Source organism: Phocoena phocoena, chromosome 18 (genome assembly GCF_963924675.1).
Source record: "Phocoena phocoena chromosome 18, mPhoPho1.1, whole genome shotgun sequence".
NCBI lineage: Eukaryota > Metazoa > Chordata > Mammalia > Artiodactyla > Phocoenidae > Phocoena > Phocoena phocoena.
Window position 1 is genome coordinate 30,133,628 of NC_089236.1, and position 7,374 is coordinate 30,141,001.

General features: G+C 35.1%; 1 pseudogene; it reads right to left on the reverse strand.

Moving 5' to 3' along the window:
• Nucleotides 1-6,411: 6,411 nt before the first annotated feature.
• Nucleotides 6,412-6,836, reverse strand: LOC136137532 (large ribosomal subunit protein eL31-like; annotated as a pseudogene).
• Between the last annotated feature and the right edge of the window lie 538 nt (nt 6,837-7,374).

The following is a 7,374-nucleotide window of genomic DNA, read 5'->3' on the forward strand; positions in this document are numbered from 1 at the left end:
AGATTGCTTTGGGTAGTATAGTCATTTTCAAATTATTGATTCTTCCAACCCAAGAACATGGTATATCTCTCCATCTGTTTGCATCATCTTTAATTTCTTTCATCAGTGTCTTATAGTTTTCTGCATACAGCTCTTTTGTCTCCATAGGTAGGTTTATTCCTAGGTATTTTATTCTTTTTGTTGCAATGGTAAATAGGAGTGTTTCCTTAATTTCCCTTTCAGACTTTTCATCATTAGTGTATAGGAATGCAAGAGATGTCTTTGCATTAATTTTGTACACTGCAACTTTACCAAATTCATTGATTAGCTCTACTAGTTTTCTGGTGGCATCTTTAGGATTCTCTATGTATAGTATCATGTCATCTGCAAACAGTGACAGTTTTACTTCTTCTTTTCCAATTTGTATTCTTTTTATTTCTTTTTCTTCTCTGATTGCCATGGCTAGGACTTTCAAAACTATGTTGAAAAATAGTGGTGACACTGGACAACCTTCTCTTGTTCCTGATTTTAGAGGAAATGCTTTCAGTTTTACACCATTGAGTATGATGTGTCCTGTGGGTTTGTCTTAATTGCCTTTATTATGTTGAGGTAGGTTCCCTCTATGCCCACTTTCTGGAGATTTTTTTTATCATAAATGGGTGTTGAATTTTGTCAAAAGCTTTTTCTGCATCTATTGAGATGATCATATGGTTTTTATTCTTCATTTTGTTAATATGGTTTATCACATTGATTGATTTGCATATATTGAGGAATCCTTGCATCCCTGAAATAAATCCCACTTGATCATGGAGTATGATCCTTTTAATGTGTTGTTGGAGGCTGTTTGCTAGAATTTTGTTGAGAATTTTTGCATCTATATTCATCAGTGATATTGTTCTGTATTTTTCTTTTTTTGTAGTATCTTTGTCTGGTTTTGGTATCAGGTTGATGGTGGACTCTTAGAATGATTTTGGGAGTGTTCCTTCCTCTGCAAGTTTTTGTAGGAGTTTGAGAAGCATGGTTGTTAGCTCTTCTCTAAATGTTTGATAGAATTCACCTGTGAAGCCATCTGGTACTGGACTTCTGTTTTTTGGAAGATTTTGAATCACAGTTTCAATTTCATTGCTTGTGAGTCATCTGTTCATATTTTCTATTTCTTCCTGGTTCGGTCTTGGAGGTTATACCTTTCTAAGAATTTTCCATTTCCTCCAGGTTGTCCATTTTATTGGCATAGAGTTGCTTGTAGTAGTCCCTTAGGATGCTTTGTATTTCTGTGGTGTCTGTTGTAACTTCTCCTTTTTCATTTCTAATTTTATTGATTTGAGTCCTCTCCCTCTTTTTCTTGATGAGTCTGGCTAATGCTTTATCAATTTTATTTATCTTCTCAAAGAACCAGCTTTTAGTTTTATTGATCTTAGCTATTGTTTTCTTTGTTTCTATTTCATTTATTTCTGTTCTGATCTTTATGATTTCTTTCCTTCTGCTAACTTTAGTTTGTTTGTTTGTTTGTTTGTTTTATATTCTTTCTGTAGTTCCTTCAAGCATAAGGTTAGATTGTTTATTTGAGATTTTTCTTGTTTCTTGAGGTAGGCTTGTATAGCTATAAACTTCCCTCTTAGAACTGATTTTGCTGCATCCCATAGGTTTTGGATCATCAGGTTTTCTTTGGCATTTGTCTCTAGGTATTTTTTTTCTCTTTGATTTATTCAGTGATCTATTGGTTATTTAGTAACGTATGGTTTAGCATCCATATGTTTGTATTTTTTATGTTTTTTCCCTGTAATTCATTTCTAATATCATAGTGTTATGTTCAGAAAAGATGCTTGATAGGATTTCAATTTTCTTAAATTTATTGAGGCTTGATTTGTGACCCAAGATGTGACCTATCCTGCAGAATATTCCGTGTGCACTTGAGAAGAAACTGTAATCTGCTGTTTTTGGATGGAATGTAGTATAAATATCAATTAAGCCTATCTGGTCTACTGTGTCATTTAAAGCTTCTGTTTCCTTTTCTATTTTTATTTTGGATGATCTGTCCATTGGTGTAAGTGAGGTGTTAATGTCCCCCACTGTTATTGAGTTACTGTCGATTTCCTCTTTTACAGCTGTTAGCAGTTGCCTTATGTATTAAGGTGCTCCTATGTTGGTTGTATATATATTTATAATTGTTATTCTTCTTTGATTGATCCCTTGATCATTATGCGGTGTCCTTCCTTGTCTTTTGTAACATTCTTTATTTTAAAGTCTTTTATCTGATATGAGCATTGCTACTCCAGCTTTCTTTTGATTTCCATTTGCATGGAATATCTTTTTCCATCCCCTCACTTTCAGTTTGTATATATCTCTAGGTCTGAAGTGGGTCTCTTGTAGACAGTATATATATGTGTCTTGTTTTTGTATCCATTCAGCAAGCCTGTTTCTTTTGTTTGGAGCATTTAATCCATTCACATTTAAGGTAATTATCGATATGTATGTTCCTATGACCATTTTCTTAATTGTTTTGGGTTTGTTTTTGTAGGTCCTTTTCTACTCTTGTGTTTCCCACTTAGAGAAGTTCCTTTAGCATTTGTTGTAGAGCTGGTTTTGTGGTGCTGAATTCTCTTATCTTTTGCTTGTCTGTAAAACTTTTGATTTCTCCATCGAATCTGAATGAGATTCTTGCTGAGTAGAGTAATCTTGGTTGTAAGTTCTCCCCTTTCATCACTTTAAGTATATCAGGCCACTCCCTTCTGGCTTGTAGAGTTTCTGCTGATAAATTAGCTGCTAACCTTATGGGAGTTCCCTTGTATGTTATTTGTCATTTTTCCCTTGCCACTTTCAATATTTTGTCTTTAATTTTTGCTAATTTGATTACTGTGTATTGGCATGTTTCTCCATTGGTGTGTCCTGTATGGGACTCTGTTCATGAACTTGAGTGGCTATTTCCTTTCCCATGTTAGGGAAGTTTTCAACTATATTATCTTCAGATATTTTCACAGGGCCTTTATCTCCCTCTTCTCCTTCTGGCACCCCCACAATGCGAATGTTTTTGCTTCTAATATTTTCCCAGATGTCTCTTAGGCTGTCTTCATTTCTTTTCATTCTTTTTTTCTTTATTCTGTTCCACAGCAGTGAATTCCACCATTCTGTCTTCGAGGTCACTTATCTGTTCTTCTGCCTCAGTTTTTCTATTTATTCCTTCAAGTGTAGTTTTCCTTTCAGTTATTGTGTTATTCATCTCTGTTTGTTCTTTAATTCTTCTAGGTCTTTGTTAAACATTTATTGCATCTTCTTGATCTTTGCATTCATTCTTTTTCCAAAGTCCTGGATCATCTTCACTATCATTATTCTGAATTATTTTTCTGGAAGGTTGCCTATCTCCACTTCATTTAGTTGTTTTTCTGGGGTTTTATCTTGTTTCTTCATCTGGTACATAGCCCTCTGCCTTTTCATCTTGTCTATCTTTCTGTGAATGTGGTTTTGTTCCACACACTGCAGGATTGTCATTCTTTCTTCTGCTGTCTGTCTTCTGGTGGATGTGGCTATCTAAGAGGCTTGTGCAAGTTTCTTGATGGAAGGGACTGGTGGTGGGTAGAGCTGACTGTTCTCACCTAATTTTCTTGCTGAATTTGTGCTGGTAGCTAAAAAAGGTTATTGAAACTCAGTGTGAACACAAAAGACATTCTCCATGAAGAATGAACCATGAAGAAAGGGTTCTTTTTTCGTAAGAGCTGTAAATAACATTTGAAAAATCATTCACAAATTTTCCTTCCCAAAATATCTACTTTGATTGTATTACTGTTATTTCACTGTTTTTTGAAAGTGGCATATAATCTGTAGCACATACTAACTCTTCATATTTCAATATCTTGTTTTTAAACTGATTCATGTGTATGGGCCATGCATAGCCAATGAAGCTTTAAGCCCCTAGAGGGTATTTGTTTTTCATTATTACTCAAAGCCCTTCACTTGTTGTTGCATATGCAGCAGTGCCTCAGTAAAGACTTGTTTACTAATAAAATAAGTAAAAAAAAAATTTAAATGAACCAAAAATTAGTGTGCTCAATATAATATACAAAAATGATAAGCTGTTTCATACTAGAGCAAGATTAAAAAATGAGAGCACTTGGCAAAAGATTTTCACAGATTTATAAGAAAAGAAGCATTGATCTTGCTATTCTTTTCCCCTCCCCCCTCAAAATTTATGATCTATTTAATTTAGATCTAACCTTCAACAGATGTTATGAGAAGGTATTGCTGTGGAGCATCTTTTAATGTACTTATTAGCCCTTCATATATTTTCTCTATTGAAAGTCTATTCAAGTATTGTGCTCATGTATTAATTGGGTTGTTTTTCTTATTTCTGAGACACAAGAGTTTTGTTTTTTTAATGTTCTAGACATAAATCCCTTATGAGATATATGACTTGCAAATTTTTCTGAATCCAGTCTGTGGTTGTCCTTACATTTGATTAATGATATATTTTTATCATGTTTATTGGAATATAATTGCTTTACAATGCTGTTTTAGTTTCTGCTGTATAACAAAGTGCATTGGCTATATGTATACATATATCCCCATAATCCCTCACTCTTGAGCCTCTCTCCCACCCTCCCTATGCCACCCCTCTTGGTGGTCACAAAGCACCGAGTGCTGATCTGCCTGTGCTATGCAGCTGCTTCCCACTAGCTATCTATTTTACATTTGGTAGTGTATATATGTCCATGCCACTCTCTCACTTTGTCCCAGCTTACCCTTCCCCCTCCTGATATCCTCAAGTCCATTCTCTAGTAGGTCTACATCTTTTTTTTTAACATCTTTATTAGGGTATAATTGCTTTACAATGGTGTGTTAGTTTCTGCTTTATAACAAAGTGAATCAGTTATACATATACATATGTAGGTCTGCATCTTTATTCCTATCTTGCTCCTAGGTTCTTCATGACTTTTTTTTTTTTTTTAGATTTCATATATTTGTGTTAGCATACGTATTTGTTTTTCTCTTTTTGACTTACTTCACTCTGTGTGACAGATTCTATGTCCATCCACCTCACTAAAAATAACTCAATTTGCTCCACATCATTAGTCATTAGGGACATGAAAATTAAAACCACAATGGATACCACTTCCTATGCAGTCAAATGACTATAATAAAATGGAAACAAAAGCAAGTGTTGAGGAGAATGTGGAGAAACTGGAACTCTCACACATTGGTGGTAGAGATGTAAACTGGTGTAACTGCTTTAGAACACAAGTTTTCAGTTTCTTACAAAACTACCATATATCCCAGCAATTCCACACCTATGTATCTACCCAAGAAAAATGAATCTATGTACACAAAAGAACTTTTAAATGAATGTTCATAGCATTTTTATAACACAAAATCCCCAACCTACATTCAAATATGCATCAATTTGTGAGTACATAAACAAAATATGGTCTATCTGTATACTGGAATACTCTTCAGTAATAAAAAATAATTGAAGTACTTATATAGGCTACAACACGGATGAACCTAAAAAATATTATGCTAAGTGGAAGAATCCAGAAACAAAAGATTACATATTGTATAATTCTCTATATATGAAGCATCCAGAAGAGGCAACACTACAGAGATATAAAGCAGATCAAAGGTTACCTGGAACTCAGATTTGGAGCAGGAATTGACCATAAACAGGCAAGGAAGGAGGTGGTGAGGAGGGGGTCTATGGGGATTTGTTGGGGTGATGAAAATGTTTTAAAACAAGATTGTGGTAATTTTTGAACATCTGTATAAATTTACTAAAAATCATCAACTTGTACTGTTACAACGGGTGAATTCTATGAATTGTATACCTCAGTAAAGCTGTTAAGTAAAAATAACAAGCACAGAATGGAAAGTGGGAGGTATAGATGAATCAAGTTTGACAACATATTGATAATTTTTGCTGCTGGATGATGGTAATGAGGGATCATTATACTTTTCTTTTTCGCTCTTTGTGTACATTCAAAATTTTCAAATAAAAAATGAAAAAGAAATGATTTAAAAAAGAAGGTATTGTCATCTTTTCAGATAAAAATAACAAATGGGTTTTCATTAAATATAATAGATTCACAAAATATGCATAAAAACTTCTTGAGTTATGCTGAATATATGACCAAAGAAGAAATCCTAATAAGAAAATTTCAGGATCGTAAACAATATTAATTGAAAGTCTGCATATTACATATCTCAGAACTAACTGTTAAAGTGACTTAGCTAGAAATAATTCACAAGTTTGTGAGAGCAAAATATACACTATATTTCTCTACTTTCCTTTTAAGCCATTCAATATGTAAATTCCTTTGATAATTTGCTTTTACTTCAAGTTATTTCCATATTGTGTTGATACAAATTCATTCAAAATCCAGTTTTTGAGGTCTTTCTTTCCTTCCCAGATTTCCTATTATGCTCTTTAAGACCTCATGTATATGATTAACAGTGTCTCCTACACATTTTTGTGTATGGTTTTATGACTTTACCCACAATCAGTGGTGAGTTCTCATCCACATTGATTGTCTGTAGTGTTTTTCAAATGGTGACAGGTACATAGGTAAGGAATGTATAGAAATTGTTAGCTGAATCTTCAACTTCATTTCTGAACAGCTACACAGAGACACCTAGGAGATATTCCTTATTCCCTTGGCCCAGACAATTATGTTGACCCTGGTGTCAATGTGCACATCTGACATTCCCATCTCCTTCATGGCAAATTCCCAAATTTCTTTGAGTGTACAAGGGGCACACTTCTAGAAACCCACTCCATGGATGCGCTTTGGGATATTGATGCTATATTCTTTGGTCGCCACCTCATTGATGGTAGAAAGACCCTTCTTGCCACCCTTCTTTGCAGGAGCCATTCTGCCGGGCCCAGGTGGAAAGCACATGCCCCCACACTTTTCTTTTTTTTTTTTTTTTTTTTTGGTGGTATGTGGGCCTCTCACTGCTGTGGCCTCTTCCATTGTGGAGCACAGGCTCTGGATGCACAGGCTCAGAGACCATGGCTCATGGGCCCAGCTGCTCTGCAGCATGTAGGATCCTCCCGGACCGGGGCACGAACCCATGTCCCCTGCATTGGCAGGCAGACTCTCGATCTCAATCACTGCGCCACCAGGGAAGTCCTCACACTTTTAAATATTTCGTTAAACCTTACTTTCACAATTTGAACCTAGTTGAAACCTGTCATTTTTTACAAACACTAGTCTTTCTCAGTCACTCATCGTAATTATGTGTGAAGAGTTAAAACAGATCTCCTTAATCTTCAATGACATTACTAGTCCATACTTTTATTAAAAAATATACATATAGCTAGGGCTTCTTCAGAGGGAAAGGGGCAGAGTTCTCATAAGGCAGACACAGCTGTGCTGCTCAGCTTCCAGAGTACAGTGCCAGGTGCAG